General features: G+C 40.3%; 1 long non-coding RNA gene across 1 annotated transcript in view; it reads left to right on the forward strand.

The window, feature by feature from the left end:
• LOC144204608 (uncharacterized) overlaps positions 1-11,045 on the forward strand; it is a 34,564-nt gene extending 23,519 nt beyond the window's left edge. The window contains exon 4 of the long non-coding RNA XR_013327922.1: positions 10,974-11,045. This is a non-coding gene — a long non-coding RNA (uncharacterized LOC144204608). The remainder of the gene's footprint in view (positions 1-10,973) is intronic.
• The last annotated feature ends 10,304 nt before the right edge of the window (positions 11,046-21,349 follow it).

Here is a 21,349-nt window from a genome sequence, read left to right on the forward strand (position 1 = left end):
GCGAGAATGGATTAGTCCTTGGTTTATATTTGCTGACTATTTATATGGAATACTGCATGTCACATGGCAACATTCCAAATGTTTTCAAAACTCCATTTTCCCATATCTTCATAAAATTCTTAAATCATCATATTTTACAGATCTGCCAGTTTCCATAATTATGTACTGCCTGCACACTCGCCCCTTTTTTAAAGCTTTAGCTCACCAATAACTGGGGCTCATGGGGCCCTTAGTTAGAGAATCACTGCTTTGAATCTATATAGAAAGCCATTAAAGTTCCAGTCTGCCTGCTGGTTCTTTAATCCGAAATCTAAAACAACATTTTCCAACAGCACTTTGCTCGCTTATTCCCCCGCCCAACCTCCTTCCTTTCTTACATATCACATGAACACTGATGCATGGCACTTTTTGAATTTTGCATTATGTTGGGGGTCAGAGGCGGGTTTCGGCAAGTGTCCTTAATTTCACAGGGTTAAGGCGCGGCAGATTCACAGGGAATACAGATCACTTAGCACGAGTCCGTGACCGCCTAGAAGTTAGGCTCGACGTCCTTTCCCATTTGTTAAGCACATCTTTGTGCCCGCTGAACCGTTGAGGCTGCCAAGGTGAACATGCAGTCCCAGAAGGAGGCGTCAATGTTCTAGATCAGCGAAACAATGATTCAACTTCAGCCTCGATGTGTTCCAGTTCACTTGTGTGTATTTTGTTGTTGTGCCTAGCCTCGTATTGCTTAAGTGTGACTTTATTGTGACGGGGCCCCCTCCAGACCCCGAGGATCTCGAGTCTTCTGTCCTCATTATTATCCTAGCCGTCCCCTCACCATCTGCAAAATCTTCACATAATTCGTCTCTTTCTAAGAGTACCACGCCGTCATGAGTTTAACGAGAAACAATTGCAAGATTTATGTAAACTTGCTATGATATTAGGACAGTCCAAAATGTAGCTTTTTACCCTGAGGGGCTCAACAATAGCAAATTAATCCTTTGCATGCAATGTGCTGCATTGAGCTATTATTTCCTCTTCTTCAAACTTAAAGGAATTGTCCATGTATCTGTGATAATCCAATCATGTTGATCCTAAGCTTTTAATTCGATTAATAGAGTGAAAATGGAGGGAAGAAAGTCTCTCACAGGATAACATCACAGACTCCGGCTTTCTAATTGTTGTATTAAATTCACATATGAATAGTTTCTGATGTTCCATCCACCATGTTTTAGTCCAGTGTGTCTGGAGAAGTCTTAAATCCGCAATGTTCCTCGATTTGTAGCGACCATTCATTTAGGTCCTTGGGATTTGTTTAAAGCAGTTATTTTTTGTGGGCTTTATTTTTTAAGGGTCCCAGATCTATGATCCCTAGATTAACAGCAGACAGATTTTGTACATTATTGTCATTTCTTTCTGCAGAATGCAGGCTTCAATGTGGAAATTCATCCTATAATCACTTGAGCATTTGTGAAAACAGCAAATTAAGGAGATTATGACGCTAGTTTAAAAGAGTATCATCATAGTTCGTTTTCTTCCATCTTGCTCTTGAAGTTGAAGTCATAAAGTTGAGGATGCTGACCTTTCAGGTCATCTATACTTTTCCATTCATTGCGAAAGCAAAGTTGAGATAAGTTTTGCATTTTTGCATGTTATTTGTGCACTTTTCATTGCTATTCTCAATATCGACTCCTTTTCTTTGTTTTTCCAGAGCTGTATTTTCACTCCATTTTAATAGGCTGAACCAAGCCATTTCCACTTTTTTATGTGCGGTTTCGCTCTTTCGCCTCTGCATAAATGCCGAGTTTATTTCCATGAAATTCTCCAATGACATAGATTTTACTTTTGCATAAAAGCATGAAGAATGCGCCTAATGTCGGGGCTCCATTCATCTGCTAAGTGGACATTTGCATGGGTGCGCGAGGGGAAGGGGAGCCAACCACTAACCTCCCGGGGTGACAGCAGTGCAGGAGGATGACATGTGACAGCTGTGACAGTCCTGAAGAAAAGTGGGGGCGCTGGGTAGGGGTTCAAGCAGGCGACTTGCTGCGCCCCTGATCCAATTACGCCACACGGCCCCCTGTCAGACCCAGCAGCTTGACTCCAGCCACTCTGAGGACAGTATTGATCTCTTGTCAGGCGGACCAGTTGCCCTCCTGAAGCATCCGCCACTGCTGAACTTTCCAGCCGTCCCGCTATAAGACCCCCATTTAACATCCGAGCCCACCAGGCAATCACCCTGGCAAATGGGTATTCAAACAAGACCAGTCGGTAAACATCTACCAAGTTCGAACAATCAGATCCGATAGCACCGCTGCATCTATAATTTTTTTTCAAATACTGTAATTTTCTAACTGATTAAACGCCATCACTGATAACCTACATCCAGTAGCTACGTAAAGAATGAGCAAGCCATTTCAATCAGACCATTTTCAGCCTTAGTTTGAGAGACTTTGTGAGGAGTATTAGGCAAGTTTTGAGTCCAACTCTCGTCCTTAATGTACTACTCTAATGAACAGGAAAGGGGGAGGGTCGATCAGGGGGGAATGATGCCCCTACTGGCTGCTATGAAAGCGTTTGATTTGAGATGATGAAAAGGCCATTGCAATTAGCGGGCCCTTGTTTCTTTTTGCTGCTGCCGTAAGACTGACTGCTTGAGACAGTGGCAGCTGCCAATAATGTCAGTTTCCGGGAAGAGACAATTAGGCCCAAGCCCTGTTACCGCTGGCCAACCCAGTCCCACATCTACAAACCTTTGCACCCGCATTCTACCTCTGAGTGGCTGCAGGTCAATAGACACTGATATTGTCAGGAGCAACAGTGTCAGCAGGGGGTAACCAAACAAGATCATTTTTATTTGGATTCTTCTTCTGCAATTAAAGCAAGCGCTTTATTGTAAATGGCAGTGATCAGCATGAGTGTACCGCCATGAAATTGGGCGCAATCTGGAAGGGGAGCTCTCACTTACTTTCATGGTACATACAATTTGTATCCAATACAGAGTGTGAACATTGCTCCGGTCACTCATGCGTTCAGTTGTGACACCGCAAAGGGTTGCTTAGAGATGATGAAGAGAATGCATGTCTGATAGCCTTGAATATCAGGTGCGATGCCTTTGCTACGGTTATGTTCGGCTCTGTATTTCTAGCCAGATCTCTTTGCTTAGAAAATGACTGCTAAACACACAAGGGCTACTTACTCCCATGAGGCAAAAAGATGTTGTATTTTTTTACGAGGGTGTTAATTGTCAGCCGAATTAGAACAGTCAAGCACAATTGTCAATTGATGACCATCCTTTAGGCTTATCCTTTAGAGGGAGGTGATGGGCTGCGAAGATACAATCCCAGTAGACGTTTGACATGAGACTTCCACCCAGGGCATTTTGTTCAATTCCACGCACATGCACTCACGCACACACACACTGACTGCAGGCACTTTTAAGTCTCCAATTAATTAACAGAGCATGTTTTATGTCAATAGTAGTAAGCACATGGGACCAGCAGAACCTGCAATAGAAAAGGGGCTTCAATTCGAATCATGTGTTGAAAACATCAATCAGCACTTATTATTGGCCATAAAAAAGCATCATCATAACCACATTGACGGTAATACAATAAAATTTGAGTTCATTAGTTGACATGGTGGCCTCTTTGTGACTTTTAATATTTTTTTTGCTAACAAAGATCACAAAGCAACAACCAAAGGCGGTTTATAAATAAAATGTTTTAAAAATTGGCTCTGCCAAGATACCATTGTACCAGCAGCATATTAACTTTTTCCTTACTATTTTTACTAGGTTGTTGGCGTATAAACATACACTACATTTTTCACTGACCATATCCAAATGTCACTTATTTACAGCACCATTAAGCCGCATTTCATACTGCTACATTGCTAATGATATTACACAAAGAGACACTCCTTGTCAGGGTCACACTATTGCTGGATAGACTGAATTAGGACAGAAATTTCTTTTTTTCTTTTATTTTTAGTGCAAATGTGAGGTGTCATCATAAAGCAACATGTCTGTAGCACAATAGCAAAGCTTCTATGTCGCACCTACTGTGTGCGGGCTTCATGGCACTGCACGATTGTGTCCCCAGGAGGGAAATCAAGCAATCTGCCAAATTAATACACACACTGTTGATTCCTAAATTCCTAAAGTGGGCTGGACAGATGAGCTGGACTGCCAGCCTTAAAAGATCATCTGTCTCCTTTAACACTTATAAATATGATACTGCAAGATTAATCCTAATTAATGAATTGATGTATTTTGTCAGTGACGGAGCCAAATTGTTTAAAAGATGCCAGGAGCAATGTGCTGAATGAATCTGCTGCAATAAGAAACGTGGCGTGCCAGGCTTTACATCACTCTGCATAAAGCCCCGGCTAATGAGACAAGCACTTGGAATTATTATCAGCATCATTATAGGTGTTCATCTACAGGCATGTCAAACTTATTTGTCTTGAAATGGCACGATAAAGATGTGATGTTTTATCATCTACCGGAAATTAAACATACATCGAGTGGCTTAGTTGATGCGAAGAACACATCGTGAAGTGCTTTTATGGATAAAAGTGTCATCACAGCAGGGTTTATCTGTACTAGCCAGCTGATGATATGCTACATTAGACCCCCCACCCCCCTTTTAAGTGTTTATCCGCCCTGTTTCCCACTAGCTTTAGAAAAAAAAAGCTTTGATGCTTCAGATCAGGAAGGATACATCAATTTTTTTCCCACTTTCTGCTAACTTTTTTTTCCTGGTAGAAATACCTGAAAATGGCCATTTGTTATTCTGTCGCTAAATGTGTGCCCCAAAATTCATCAAATATATTAATCACAAGCCAGGATCCATTTTAAATTAAAAGGGCATATTCTACAGCGGTGTGTATGTTCACCTATTTTGAGTGACAGAGGAATTCAAGATCTAAATCAAGATTAACTTTTGCAGTTGCAGACGCTTTAAAAAAAATAAAACAAAAAATGTTTTTATTTCATTCCCCTTATTCAGATGTCAGATTTTTATTAAACTAAGATCTATTAATATTATCTCTTGAGACATTGACATCCCCAGAGGTATGGGCAATTTAAAAATTAATCAAGGTCTCCAAACAATTGCCTAGTTATTTGGTAAACCTGTCCTTCATTTACAATTGTGACATGATACAATCATCGATCTTTTTATTCCCCTAAAATCTCTCTGGATGGTACTGGTAATGAGAAACAGTGGGGTGGTCCTGGAGACTCTAGCAGCTTATCGTTAGTTGTTTATGGAACGGCTGCCTCTGGAGTGTTGCTTTAACGCTTAAGATGAAAGCCTGCTAAAATGAACAATTAGCTACACGGAGTTGTCGACACAGTTTAGTTTGATTGTATCTCATTATGGTACATGTGCATAGTACATTACCCCCACATGCACTCATTGCTGTTGTGTATTCCTCGGGGGAATTGTGATGCTAAGTGTAAAGCTGCGACCAGACACACGCTTGAACTTGAATATCTTGCACATTGTCGTCTGTTACCGGTATTTTTAATTACCACAATGCAGTATCTAGAAAAAGATCCCATTTCTGCAAGAGTCTTTATCAATTTGCTGACGGAAAAGTAAGAGAGCATAAAAATAATTTACTTGGGATTTTTTTGACACAAGAAACCAGCCCAATTATTTCTATGAACCAAGAGCATGTCATGGTTGAACTCGCGTCCTCATTAAGGGTCCCTAACACCACGAGACATGTAAACGTGCTAGAAGCGTCACCACAACAACAGCATTGGCAAAGAATTTTGTTATTTTCACTGTACCACCCTATTAGAACCTCACACCGCCGCTTCAAATAAAATCAGTATAATTAAGATTTAATGTGTATTAATTGTTGCACTTGATAGTGCCAACTGGGGGCCAAATGTGTCACTTTGTGCAGAACTGATAAATGCTCTGTCACATACTGCTTTGGGGAATGTTTTTTTAGTACGTGCACTAAGAAAGATTTTGCTTAATATGCCAAGCCTTTGGTACGAGCAGGTTGCCAGTTGTTGCAGCTTAACTTGATCCTTTCTTTGGGTACTCCAGTTTCCTACCATATCCCCAAAACATGCATAATAGGCTGGTTTAACACTCTAAATTGCCCCTGCAACCCATGTGAGGATGAGCGGCATGAGGATGATGATGCAATGCAGAAAAAAAAAACAACTTCAGTAATATATGGCTTTTCAAGGACATTTTTAAGTAGAGTTGGTAATGTTCTCAGTAGAGGTAAAACAGATGTACTATATTGGTTGGAGCAGGACACAACCTAGCAATATAGTATGACATTTGAAGAGAGCAAAGATATATTCTGTGCTTTATCACACAGAGTGGTTGATAGTGCGTCCTTTTTTTGGGGGGGGGGGGGGGACGGTTTACTCCAGCTTGAAAGACAATCATAGAACACCCGACAGTGAAATTTGGTGGTATATCATTATATAATATTTGGTGGGAAAATCTAACAGGATGCAAGCAATGTTTTCAAGCATTCAGACCTGAAAATACAGTCTGCAAAAAGTCATTTAAGGTGAATTTTATTGCTGGTACCTTGGTGGACTTTAATTAAATAAGCTCTGAAAAAACATATGTATATTTAAACATAATGTGGATTGTAGGTATGGCATCAAAGTCTTACAATTTTGAATCTTCCACGGATCATTCATTTAATGCTCTTTGTTTCCCATCTTAACAAAGGAGCCTCACATTCCTAAACATTTTTTCCACAGTAATCTACATTTCATATTCCTACTTGAAATACCTTTCCCCCCTATTAATTAAAAGTAAAGCGTATATTGTATGGTACATTATCCCTTTAACGGCCCCATGTGGAGATCATGAAGTGGAAAACTAATGGTGTGGACTTTAGCATTTGGGCTTTGCATGAGTCATTTGCATATCTGGACTGGAACGTGGATGCATGTGCAAATAAGCAGAAATCTGTCTGTCCCATGACCCCCCCCCCACACACACACACACACACACACTCCCCCAGTTTAGAAGGCAAGTCATAGAAGAAGTGTTACCTCTCTCCTCTCCACGAGTGAACGTAATGAGATTCTGTACGCAGGCGACCACGCTGAGGATGAGGAATCTTGATTATTAAGGAGAGGCATGTGGCAGTAAGAAAAATCTGTTTGTTTGTTTTTTTTATTTTCTCACCTCGAGATACAAAGGTGACCCCATGTTCCATTCATTAAATTCCACCTCCTCTAATTCATCAAAGGTAGACTATAACGGCTTTTGCTGAGCTCATCAGAAATGGGCAAACTTGTTAGGTGCGCCTCCAAAAGGACACATCGCAGGATTTGGATACGGCCACCGCGTATTGAGTGGAGACTAATTCGAACTTGGCTTTGAATGCCTGTGTTAGGAGCATTAACGCAGGCTGTTTTGCTTGCTTTTGTACAGGAAAAGTTCAGGACAATCAAAGTGAATTATGACCTCCATTACAAGACAAGCCTAATTATTTCAAGGACGTCCGCCGATCTGGCATCTCAGCAAATATCACAGCAAATTTGAATGTTCTGAGCCCCCTGGTCACAGACAAGCAACACTTTCTTTCTTTCCGACCAGAGACCTGTCAAGCATGAACAAACGACTTTTTTAAGCAAAATCTAAGTTAGGCCAGAAGAAAACCTGTTAGCTCAGCAGGTGGGAATTGCATTAGCGTACATCTCTGCAGTGCCTCAAAGTAGACCGAGACTGGATAAAGTTAAATAGGGACAGATGGGTATTTTAAAAAGTTGACTTTTTTAAATCAGTGAATGAAAATTGTCGCCTAAAGCTGCAGCAATGACTTCTTTTAACTGGGTATTTGCGTGAAAGAGTCCAAGTGGGATAAGGTCATCAAACATATCTGTGAGATTGTTGTAAGTGATCGGGTGTCCGATATGGTTTATTTTTGTTAATTTGGTCTGTATTGGTTTTGGTCACCATATTAGAGCCTATTCAGAAGTCATGTTTTTAGTATCACCGTGTTTTTCGGCTGCTGTAAATTGAACCGATAGGCATATATGTCCACTGAGTGAGACTTCATTAGCTGGTCACATTATTTTTGTGGTCTAAATCTATAGGCACTAGATCGGTATCGGCAAAACATATCTTGAACAAAAATGTGTTGGATTGCAAGTAAAAAAAAAAAAAGAATCCGAGTTTGAATATCCATACCACACAATTCACCAGGAAGCCTTTGCTGGTGTTGGTCACAATCCAGTCCATTAAAAGAACATTTTCAATTTTAAATTATGATCATTTTTACTGGCAAATTCATAATCTGCAGCTAACAGAACATATGCACCTTTTAAATAATTGTGTCAGCAATGGTTATTTCTCATGATATTTTAGTAGTAACGAGCCACTGGCTGTTGGGCTTGGTTAGCCTGGAGAGTTGAGACAAAGAAAATCATCCCACACGCCAGCCAGCTGAGTCATCGCTGGTACATGTCGACCAGCTTGGACTCATGCCTGTCCTTCCTCTCAAATGTCACATAAAATTATGTCAAGCGACACATGTAGCCAAGGCACAGCAAGCAAATTAGTCAGATTGCTTTACCCGGTGAAACGATCTGACAAAAGCAGAGACACCAACAAGGAATTTAGCAGGGCGTGCTATTGCATTTGATTGAGAGTTGTGTAGTTTTTAACACCCCATGAAGTTATTCAATCCTCATGTATGACGTGCATGTGACTTTATTTTGAAAACGAAATCAGGGATAAGAAAGAAAATTAATGTTGGTAGCACACAGTTTATCCCATTTATCCCGCTTTTGGGATATTGGACTTTGGAGTTTTCACTATAAAAAGGTTAAGTGTGTAATCACATGTCAGCTTAATTTTCGAGGAGCGGCTGTTCTGAGACTTACAATAAAAAAAAAAAACCTAACTTTTACCTCACTGTGCTGCTACTCTAACAAGATTTTCTTATTATAATGAATACAATCCCTCCAGTTGGAAAGAAATCAACCATTTACATTTGAGTTACTTTGACATGTTGTAATAGTGATAAGTGTACATTACATTATTTTCTAAATTGAATTAAAAGTCCTTTTTAAGATTAATTCTATCAAAAGTCCCTTACACACCTACTCAACTAACCATATTTAGTCTCTTGCTTTTCAGCATAATTATCTACATCACATTCCAAATCTCATAATTAATCCTATTAATCATACGAACAGAAATGTGAATGTAATGGTGTGTTTCACACAGTGAACTTTTTTTTGTGTCAAATTGCATGATCCACTGAGAGGGAGATTAGCCGCTCCCTCCCCTTAAAAATGCAAATGACTCCTGAAAAGTGGACCACCCCCTTCTACCAACATACACACGGGCGGCTCAGTGGGGGTGACGGGTTCATTTTCGTCCCTGTGAGCAATTATACTTCTAAATGACTTTCCTGAAGTTAAACCAGTGTTCACAATTAATGAATTAAACACTACATGTAAGAGTCTTTTTTGACTTTAGACAAAAGCAATGCTTGGTAAGACACAGGTTTTTTTTATCATTAGTTAATGATATACTGTTCATGTTGTGTTGTTTATGGCTTTGAAAGTGAGTAATATGTGGCCAGCGATTGAGAAAAGACAAATCACCACAAAATAATACTCTTTGACGACATTTCCTTATCTTTTTATTCCGATGATTACTTATCTGCTGTGAGCACTTCACTGGCACCTGCAAAATAGTCACATGACAGACAGTGCTGACATATTAGTGTCTTGACATGTCTCAGAAATTAAATGAATCTTGGTCTTTTGACAGCGTCTATGTTTTTATTTGAATACCCAAATGTGGCTGCATATTCGAAGGAATGTGGCTACTCCTGTTTCTTTTTTTTCCCCCAATTGAGTTAATTAATGATATGTGTGGGGTATTGTGCCTCGTTGTTATAATGAATGCATCACCGTACTGTCAGAGAGAGCATTTTGACAAATAGGTGGGTGGGTCGATATAAAAAACATACATTGGTGGCTGCCGAGGGGTTAGATTTTGAATTAATTGAGGGAAATGAATTCAGTAGTAATAGGGCCTGACAGCAGACTGTGGCAATTCTGATGGCAATGATTGATGCTTGACGCACACAAATCCACCCGTGCGCCCACATATACTGGGACTCGTGACAAATAATGCTTGTTAAGTCCTGGTGTATTTTCCATGCAACGTGTGTGTTCATTAAAAGTAAAAACATGTAAATGATTGTGAGCCGCAGTAGGAAGTGACAAAGTAGGACTTCTTTTTACTTGGCTGTAATAGATTCTCTAGGTATCCGTACTTGGACTTGTTTTTGTGAGAACTTTTACTTGTACTGCTTTCATTTGAAAATGGATATTTGTACTTTTTACTCCATTGACGATCACTATCATGGCTTTTCATGATGCCGCTGTAGGCCTCGCCGTGTGACACTGACATAATGCTGATCAAATAACCGTGTGGAGTCACTGCTCACATTTGTCACGACTGCCGTCCATGATCACGTCAGAGTCACGCCGGGGCGTCGCGGCCGGGCTCGCCCGACCCATAGCCGACACCCCCTCATCCAGATCCCGTTCGCAAAATGGCACCTGGCTAATGCGCCTCTAACTGGGTCTTCGAGCGACAGTATTTGAGAGTAAAAGGGGAGGGGCCACAGGTGGCGCCACTTTCTGTTAAGGTTACACTGACTCCTTGTGAGTCACAAACAACCCCCAGTGTGCATCTGCTCTGATACCTTCGTTTATCTTGAGGCCTAATGAATGCAAACATGCAGGCCTTGAGTATTTTGTCTGTTTGCCATATGATATGTTATGAGAAGCCGTCTAATCGTTACAACCAAGCACTGATACGGTAAGCCTGACAACACTTATAATAACATCCTACAGCACGGGTCAAACTCTTTGCATTGCAGTTAAGGTTTATGCACAGATGTGTTATGATTTAAATAGAAAACCAATTCATACTAAACATTTCAGTGACTTTGTGCTCTTATAGGAAGTGTGTTATGACCTTGCGACTCAGAGAATGAGCCTACTTCAGAAACTGCATTGGAATCTGCCATAAAAATCGGAGAAGGTAAGTTATTTCACTCTATCCACAACCCACCCCCTCCCCTAATTTGCTGCCACAGAGATATCCTCTAATTGTACCCAGAAGAACTTGAAATCTCCCATGCCATATAGAATTAGGAAAAAAGAGAAACTGGTTCCATTGGCGCTCTTTCTATGAGAAATTTCAATACTAAAACATGATTTCATCCAGTGGAGCAATTGTGTTCGCTTAATCACTTACTAAAGAAAACCTAGAGGTCATGTCATTACCTGAATTTGTATGTTTAAAAAAAGGTCTCAAAACTGTTGTATTTTAACTGTCAATTTATGACCTGTCCCCTGACATTTATTTACTCAAAGAACAATTAGTGGGAGGCTAATGAATAGCACCGTTCTACTCCTCCTTTGTGTCACATTGATCTTCATGGGCAGTCATTTTTTACTAGTTATTAGGAGTGTGTGTCATAAACGAACAACTTGTCAACCAAAAATAGTGGTAGTTAGTCCAATGTATTGTGGGCTTTATGCATTTCAGCAAAATAGTTCGTGCAAGTCTTTCTATGTGGTAGTTTTACATAGTGTTTTTGTGCACTATGTGTAAAGGACTGTGTATTGTGAGTGCAGTGTACATTACGTGCAAAGGGATGTGTGTGCATGTGTGTAATTTCACCATTTATGAATTGGTGTCCGTGTTTTTTTAACCCCTGCTGGTATTCAACTGTCCATCTCACCTCCCTTCTCCGGCGCCTCCCGCCGCCCCATCTGCCTCCTCTGGTCTGTCTGCACTCCTGCATGGAGCCAATACAAACAGCATTATTTATGCCGGGCCAAACAGCCCCTTAATTACTCATGAAGTCCATTGCTCCCACCCTCCTTGCACCCGCCACCGCCAGCCCTTAAAGACCTCCTAAAAGCTGTCTGTGTGATATTAGCACAACAGAGCCTTTTTTTCTGGGAGAAATTAAAAGATAAATAAATCTGCCGGTGATTTACATACGCACAGCAGCTGATATTTATACTCGGGCGCGTGTCCCTGAAGGCGTTGTCTTATTACCGCCATGCTCAGGTCCCTCGCACCGAGGCAGGTGATTAATACGGTTCTTACCGCATGCCAAAATGGAGCACAGGAGGATTTACAAAGAGCTCTGTGTTTTTGTCCTTAGTATTTTTCTCTTGGATTTTTCTTCCAACTACCTCAATGGCTATGTAATGAGCATTTTGTACTTAAGGATGGCAATGCATGATGTGCACTAAGGGAGTGAAAAAGGCACGCTGCTTTGTGTGGTTTGTTGCAAACGGTTGCGTATTTGCATGTTCAAAGTGTTCTTTGAGGTGCAAAAATGGATGCGAGCAACCACGATAAGAGACGGACACCTTTTGCGCTCGTCTCTCAACACCCACTTCATCAAAGTGCTGTTTGTGAATTGCTTCTTTAAAAAGACTCAGACACATTTACACAAGTTATCTCACTCCCAGCCAGCCTATGTCTATGCATAGTTCTTAGGGTATATGCTGTTGTACTTTAATTAACTCTTTCACTACTATTGATGGTATTTGTTCGTGTTCAGTCTTTCTGCTATCAACTCAAATGAGCTTATCACTGGTAGACATCCAATATATTTGAAGTGGGAGGGTGGCAGCGAATGAACGTTCCTTGGCCAATGAGTTAAGTGTCGTTATTGTATGATAAGCCAAAAGTCACATCATCATCATCAATGATGTCTTTGTTGGCTGTAAGAGAGAAAAGAGGAATTAGGTTGCAAATATAAGTTGTTTCTGCAGTCCTATATACTATATTCTTCTTCTTTTTTTACATACATGCTGTAGTATTGAGAACCTGATTTCTAAAATCCTTTAAATGAATTGTTAGCTCTTTCCAATGCTTGGTTTGCCATTGCCAGGCCTTCTAATCTTTTGAGGGGAGGAGTCCCTAGCATTTTCTGCTCTTAAGTCATCCCTTATATTGCACAAATCTGCAACAAAACTAATTCCCCCTTTTTAAGGGTTCATCAGACACAGTTTTTTGTATGGTGGCATTTTAATTATTGACAAACTATTGTTATTTGACTTGAGTTTTGCCATCGAATTAGATTCATAAACATGATGTGCACAAATAATTGCATTGTCACAAAGAAGATAGGTCCAAAAAGCCTTTGATTTTACTTTGCCTAATATCATCACGTTACAAGCGTCAGCAGTTGGCCCAGTATGTGCCATTTCTCAAGTCTCACTGTCTAATTGCTTCTTTACTCCCGTGTCCCCGTGACGTGGCAGTGATAGATCTCTATTTTGCCCGGCAATTTGTTACACCCCTTCCTACATAATTGGATCAGATTAATTATTATGATGAATGTCTTCATGAGATTTCGGTGCGTAACCATTCATTTTAGGGGTGGCACGCTCAAATTTAACATGTCAGCAGTATCGCGTGAGAGCATTATAAGTAGGGACATTTTTCCAACTGCAAAGGAACCCCTGCTATGGCTAGAAGAATGATTATATTCTGGAAATGATAGAGAAACTTTGATGTATAGAGATCATACAGTACAAAAGGGAGAAAAATGGATGAATGACAGCATATTTTTTAAAAAACAATTTGTCTCACTCGTAAAGGCGCTTCTGTAGAAGTAAATTCAGTTACATGGTCTGTCGCCGTACAAATTCAACTTGAAAGTCAAGGTATACATTATTTCCACTTGGTTCTGTCCATGAGGCCTTTAACCTGAGCCGAGCACGCCGCGTTCACCCCCTTGGGCACCCACTCAGTTCAATTTCCAGTTTATTAGTTTATTAATGAGAACTAAAATGGCTAACCGAGGCCTTAAATCTGAACCGAGCTCCTCCCCAACCAAAAAAAAAAAAGAGATATTGTCCAGTTAGGGCGGATGGACACGAGTCAATTCCCTGTGCATGGGAATAGCTCATTAACGGGGCGAGACGAGCCCGCCCGTTTGTATATGGCCGCCGTCGGTGGACGTGCAGAATGGATTTATGGTGTCACTCAGCCCTGGAGGACGACTAATGAGGGTGCGCAGGCTACGAGCGTCCGAGTGGGGTAATTCCACCCACAATCCATCCAGTAGGAGGAGGTAGGTGGAAGCAAGAGAGGTGGGGGGTGAAGGGAAGCTGGTAGAAGGAGGACACATCCCTCATTATGTGATTGTGTCTCAGGAGCATACTTTAATATTTTAATAAATAACATCAGCCCAACAAGAAATTAATGAATAGTATCATTAATAATGAGCCCACGCCTTGTAGTGATAGGATGGATATTAAATTGAAGCAGCGCACGCGAGGTGGGGATCTCCAGAGATTTGGGATTGTTCCGGAAGCAAATAAGGCCAGTGTATGAGGCGGCCGTCCCTCTGTGCCAACAGCTTTTACAACAGGTTGAAAGTAATAAAGGAGGATTTTCCCAGCGAAGGAGTTAAGCCGCGGAAATCTGCTCATGTAGATCGCCGTGAGAGGCGCAGCCAAATGTGATCCTTAATTAAACTTTAATCAAGACGATGCTGTTTGTGAGATGTCGTTTAGAAAAAAAAAAAGATGTCCCCCTCCTATAGCCCCACTTTTTTTTTTTCAACGTCCCCATTTTGCCTCGTAGTAGCCGTAAAGCCACTTGTGTGCCGACAAAGCAAAACCCGTGTTTGTTTGTTTGTTTGTCAGCTCGCTCGCAAAGCCAGGGCTATTCGTCGCATTCCAGATTCCTCCTCACTGCTCTGCTTGATTTGCTCGCAGGATGTGTTGCCCTTTTCCGATGATGCGCAAGTGCTGGATGTTTCTGTAGTGGAATTAGCCTGCTCATTGCGACATAATGTGACGGGAATGTTAGTTGCTTCGATGACAGCGCTGGAAATCACAGCCGAGATGCACTTTATCACATTGAGCTGTCACATAGAATCAGAGTAATACACTGAACAACAGTCCAATCTGCTATATTGGTGATTTGGTCATCAGTGTCAACTATTTTTACATCTTGACATACTCGATTCTAACATGACGCCCAAAAAGATTTATAAGATGGACAGAGAGTTAAAGTGGATTTGCTTAATCTATTAGAAATACTCGATACACAGTAGTCAGTCTGAATTCTGTATTCTTTTCCGATCAAAGTCAGCATAGGCCTGATTTTTTTGGGGGGGGGAATAGTGTGAGAATGAAGTTAATCTTTAGGCTGCATAATAGCAAGTTTTTCTCAATTTTGGATTAAAATTCCACATTAAAAACTGGTCTAAAACAGTAAATATTATTAAAAATGAAATTCCTTTTTAGCAGAGGTCATAACTACTTCTTGAAATACATGATTGTTAAGAGTTCATCTCTAAGTCTTAATGAAATAACCTTGTTAGAATTGGGTTTCAAACACGTCGTGGGCCTCAGATGGAAGAAAACATCAAGCATCTAACATGTTTGTTAAAATTAGTGCCCATTCATAATTGTGTACATCAGCATTAGGCTGCAGATTCAGAGTAGTGACATTTGTTTCCCCTTAAATGCTTATCATACATTTAAGATTGATTGTAATTTCTTTGTCCCCATAGGCTTTAGTTAGTCAGACAATTACTCAGCTGCACTAGAATGCTATGCAAATATTTGCTTATTTTCATATAAATGACTTTGTGGCTGTGCAATACCTTATCTTAAAGGTAAAATACATTCATTTAGTGATAGCAGAAATGGGTCACACCATTTACATAATGGTATGTGTTATCTAATCTCATACAATACAGTATGAGGTAAAGTACTTGTGCTTAATCACGGACCTGGTAGCATATTGCGTAATATTATACTGGAAATATGTATCACTGATGCTCAGGCTTTAGGAAAGGCGAGTAAGGCATTTAACCTATACTGAGAAATAATTCAATTTATGATTAAACAGCATAACAGGCTCGGCTAACTGTGATTGTTTTGTTTGTTTGTCTTGTTATTTAGATGTGGAGATTTTGGTTTTTGCAATTGAACCAATTTCTGAGCCATTTTTACCACATGTCCCTACCTACCACCAATATTGATTCATTCCCAGGTGCATAAAAATGCCAGTATTTCCTTCATAATAAAAAGTGGATTACTGCAAATCGGTGGAAACCATCGCCAGCTGTCTCGGGGAAATTAGGTTGAGCTGGGCAATGTCGATTCTATTTTTTTCCGAGATTGGAAGTGATGATGAATTAATTCATGTATTTACCTCAATGCAGCTGAAAGGTGGTAGAATTTGTCATTGGTCAGGATCGTGGGGTGCTGGAGACTATCCCAGAATGAACTGCTACACCATCAGGTGGTTTATTTCAATCATCAACTATGTAAAGTGATGCAAGTGTTAAATATATTTAAGTATCTGAGCAATTAGTCAGTAGTGCGGAATTCACACTGTGCATTGTGATATTTTTTAGTTATCCAATTCATCTGGGCTGATACAATTTTTCCATCACTTGATCACCTGGAAAAAATAAATGTTTTCAGCTGCACATTTGTTACCGTGCTCACCTCCTCTCAATGTGATACAGTGCTCAGCACAATGTGACTTTTTTTTTTGCACTTTTAAGTTTACGCCTGCTGCATGAGTAATTGTGGCCTCTGTGATTTCTGAGCTGCACCGGCATACTTAAACTAAAAAAAACAAGCTCAAGATTGATGGCCTTTACCCTTGTAAACATAGATTTTGTTGTTGCTATTGTTGTTCTTTTTAACATATTACTTTAAAGTGATACTTTGGACAATTTCATTACGGTCAAAACTCTAGACCACAACAACGTTGAAGTTTATTTCCGCAAGCTGCACTCCACCAGACAAAGACAAATCACAAGCTCTTCCATTTCCATAGCATTGTACAACTCTTAATCATAATGGGTAAACAATGAACATCATGTGCTTGTGATTTGATGGAGGAAAAAAAAAACAATAACAAAAAAGGAGCAGTTTGCTTTCCAACCCACTCCCCGCCCTTCAATGACTAATGCGTAGTGCAGAAAGACGAGGTCATGGTGTAAAAGTGTTGCCCTCGGGTCAGAGCAGTGACACTTAATTGTTTCTCCTGTCATGTGTCGCTTCTGAGAAATTTCATATCTAACCCTTGTTAGCCCCAGTGTTGCTGTTTTTAATCCCTAGTGTCACATATGGATCAGCTCTGTGCTGTGATCAAGATGTGTCAGATTACTCGAGTTGGCTCCTGTCACTGTGATGCCAATCGTGACCGGAGACGCTCAAACCTCATGTGCACACTAAGGTTTGGCATTTAAAAACCGCAGGATCACGAAAGGATCAAGTCAAGGCTTAGAACCATACTCCAAGTACAGGACAGTGTTTTAACTTGGGATGGGCATCTGCTTTTCGATCGATTAATTATTCTATACCCGAGCCTTGTTTCCACTGATTTGCTTGCAGTATGACCACTTAACTCTTTGCTCTACATTGGCAACAATAGAAGTCCAATTCATTTGAACTGGGATGATTGGCTGGGAAAGTTTATATTTCAGAGTTATTGAATCATTGCTTGTCCAAATGTTTTGGACGTCTAATGCTGTCAATGTCAGCCAATGAGATGAATTATGTTCGGAGTAGTGTGATGTATTGAGGTAAGAAAAATAGTTGGTTTTCCTGTTGTGATTTCCCCATTGCTTCTTTTTCTGTTGTTATTTTTAATTTGGGAACTCTTTGAGAATAGGGGAATCAATAGAAATTATATTAAACCTGGGCAGGTTCATGTATCACTTCTCACGGGTAATATTGCTTTTTCGTACTACTGTCATGAACAGTATATGATTAACTAGCTTCAACTAAGTAACATTTTAATCCTAATTGTCTAATTTTTTTAAAATCCAAATTATAGAACTTTATGGACAAACAATTTTGCGCATTCCTATTTGTAAAACTTTCTTTTAATACAACTTTCGTCTAGGATGACACATTTGTACGAGCAGATGTATTCAAATTAGGGCCTGCTGTGTCATGAAAAATCATAAAAATTCTCTGACTTTTCTCGTCTTTGTTGACGATGGCACACGTGACACCCAATCACACTCTCAGTAAGATTGGAAATCTGTAGCACATAAGTGCTTAAATATAGTTCAAGGCAATTGAGGCAAATTGCATGCATGTTTAGGGATGTTTATGTCATTAGCATTACCGGAGGGGGGGCAGGCACATTTTGCCAATTGCAATCAATTTCTGCCCTTTTAGAAGAACTTCAGGATGTCTTCTGGTCTCGTTCTGCTCTTAATGGAGTCTATAGATATTAATAATGATGGTAATTGACGCCGCAAAGAGTGATGAACAGACTGTTCATTCTCTGCTATCTCCACACAGTGAGGACCCACCTGGGATTGAATTTTATTGATTTAACTGATATCCCAATGATGGCATCGTCTAGCAAAAAGTTGTAAGCTAAACTTGGAATTTTTGTTTATGATATTCTCTTAAAGCTTTGCATAATATGGTGTTTTAGGTGCTCTATATAGTCTAGTTTGATTGCAATGTAGTGGAAAAGTTTGGCAAAACAAAAGATATTTCAGTACTTTCCTAAAAAAAACGAAAGTGATGTGAAAGGCCCAGATAATACTAAGTAAAATGGAATCAGCTGACATCTTTTATTTTGCACTCTGTCATGAGTGTGTCAGAGATTTGCTGTCAGAGAGAAAGTGGAAGCTCAAGAGCTGGTGCTGACCAGGAATTAATCAGTTCAGGTTTTGGTCGTAGTGAACATAAAATGTCATCCTTCGCCTCTCAACTCTTGTTGGTGATTTCTTTGAGCTGAACATCACAATAATCCCACTCTCACTCCCAGTGAAGGTCATAGTTGGTCAGTGAGCCAAGAAATACCATATGAGAGCCGGCTTCCTTCTCCAGTGCGGCGAGTCTAAATCACGGCATTAGTATATTGATTGGAAATGGCGGCCCCCAGCAATCACTTTTACTGCAGTGACAAGATTATTTCATCCTACTTTTCCTGCATTATTATTTCTTGTCTCTGAGTTATTTTTGCAGCGCGGGAAGTGACAGCTTGAATTTGTGCAATAAAATGGTGCAGTTAGGCGAGCCAGTGAGGCAAAGAAAAAAAAATACAGAAGACGAACCTCGAAGGAGGGTAGACACAATCCCTCCCGGCGAAACCACTGTCCTAAATAAAGAAAGATATCTGCCCGAGTGGAGGGTTGATCAATACATTCATACAAACACAAGCACATCATTTGTTAAGTGTTGGGCGATAACATCAGTGTGTTGCACATGGGAAGCTGCAGCGGTGAGAGTAGGAGGAAAGGATGAAAAAGAGATCATAAATTACAGATAATAGAGTTTGGGATGATTTGTAGCTTGTAGGAGGAGAACTGCTCTATTGTGTTCCAGGCTTTGAATTATTTGCAAAATGCACAATGATAAAATATTAGCTGAGTCAAGTCATAATTTTGTTTAAAGGGGCACTAGTCTTGTTTTTTAACATTATTTTTCATAATCTTGAGTGCCAGTTGAAGGTTTGCATGACAATTTGCGTTGAAATTGATAAAAAAATCAGCCTTAACTTAATCCACATACAATATTCATCTAATTAGCAACTGTGTGCACGTTTGTTGATAGTTTTGCATGCCACTAAACAAAAAGCCCTTCATCTTCACACACTCAATAGTAATAATCTCCAATCCAAACATCATAAATGCACAGCCACTCAACTGCGACTAATCCTCATTCGGGCAATAACCCCAACTAAATCAGCCCAACTAGAAAAGCAAGACTAACTAGACACTTCTGACAGGTGGCGTTCTAACCCAGCATGGGTGTGAAGGCCAGTGGGACCCCTGCCATGTTATTGGGTGGAAAGGCTGGCGCTTGCGTTGTAATGATGGCTAAACGTGCGCTGCATTCACTTACAGTGGGAGATTGGCGAGATAGGTTTTGACCTTTGCTATATTGACCTGCTGGCTGTCTCCTGGTGGGCTCTGGCTGCAACACAACAAACTATACCTGAAATTATACCCGTTTATGTATTAGTATGAGCTGGTGAGTGAGTCAGCAAGGATGTTATTGTGTGTAAGCAGGGGCGGATGTAATGAAAAAAATTTGGGGTGGTTAGTGGAAGGCTGTGGGAAACTTTTGCAAAGGGTGGTAATTATATACAGGTATGTGTGTGTGTGTATGGTGTTGGGGAAATAGTAAGGTTGTGACAGAGTCACCTCACAGTTCTCATCACAAATAGATTAAAATCATTTTTCCTCCCTGAATCTCGCTTTCTCAAAACTGCCGAAAGCAGAATGAGCACCTGTGAGGATGATTAAAATTGATGATCTAGAATAACAAAGGCATGATTCGTCCTGCGCCTGGATCTCTCTGAAGTCCTCTTACGAACAAATCTGTAGCGTTACAGCACACACTTGGCTCACACTACTCTTTCGGTCATTTGAAATACACTTTTGAATTAAAGTCTGACATAGCTTGTCTAGGGATTGGAGTTGTGAATTGTGTCCTTCGTGCTTCTATGATTAATACTAGACATTGATTTAGGAAACAATAATCTAACAATTGTTTTATTTCGTTACTGTAAATATGTTATACAATGTAAATGTATTGTCTGTGTTAAGTGTTTTTGTATTGGCGTTTACAACATTGCTGATTGAGTGCTGGAATTATAACATTTGCCCATGACGTGGCGATAAATTAATATGTATCTGAATTATGGCATATTTCGCAAAATTTGACACATGACGGCTGTCAGATTATTGATGACGTGTCGCTCCAGTCTTGAGTTGGACAAGCTGCACTCCTATGACGGAAGAGTGTAGATGAGGAGAGCCTGTGGAAGATGAAGAACAAGACAGGGAGCAGAATTGAGTTAAGGGGGAAGGGGGTTGCTGAGGCCCTAAAGCCCCGCTAGGATCCTTTCAGAGATAAATATTGATTGTGGACAGTTTTAATTACTTCCTTAAATTGAGCAATTTTGGTTTTCCCAGTTGGCTCCCTAAGAAAATCCATGTAAGATTCTCCATTGAGGGAGAGGGAGAAGGTTGAGCATGGCGCACCATAAATCACAGCCGATACATAATTCATTGGAAGCATGAGAAAAGGACAAGACGAGATGCTTCAGATCATTGAAAACAGCATTTGCTCCGCTTTTGCCATGTAGTCCGTTTGTGTGCTCAACATCTCATCTGAATGATGACGAATGATACGTAGGCCAACTATCCTTTTTATCCCCCACTTGGATCCATTTCAAATTCGTAGGAGTGGTCACAATCGAAAGGCCATCAAGTTTTTACAGCGAGATGGAAACGTTACTGTGGTGTTGCCTACTAATTCTTAGGTGCTTTTTGCTCTCGCTTCTGGGGGGCAAGG

This window comes from Stigmatopora nigra, chromosome 11, assembly GCF_051989575.1.
Source record: "Stigmatopora nigra isolate UIUO_SnigA chromosome 11, RoL_Snig_1.1, whole genome shotgun sequence".
NCBI classification, from domain to species: domain Eukaryota; kingdom Metazoa; phylum Chordata; class Actinopteri; order Syngnathiformes; family Syngnathidae; genus Stigmatopora; species Stigmatopora nigra.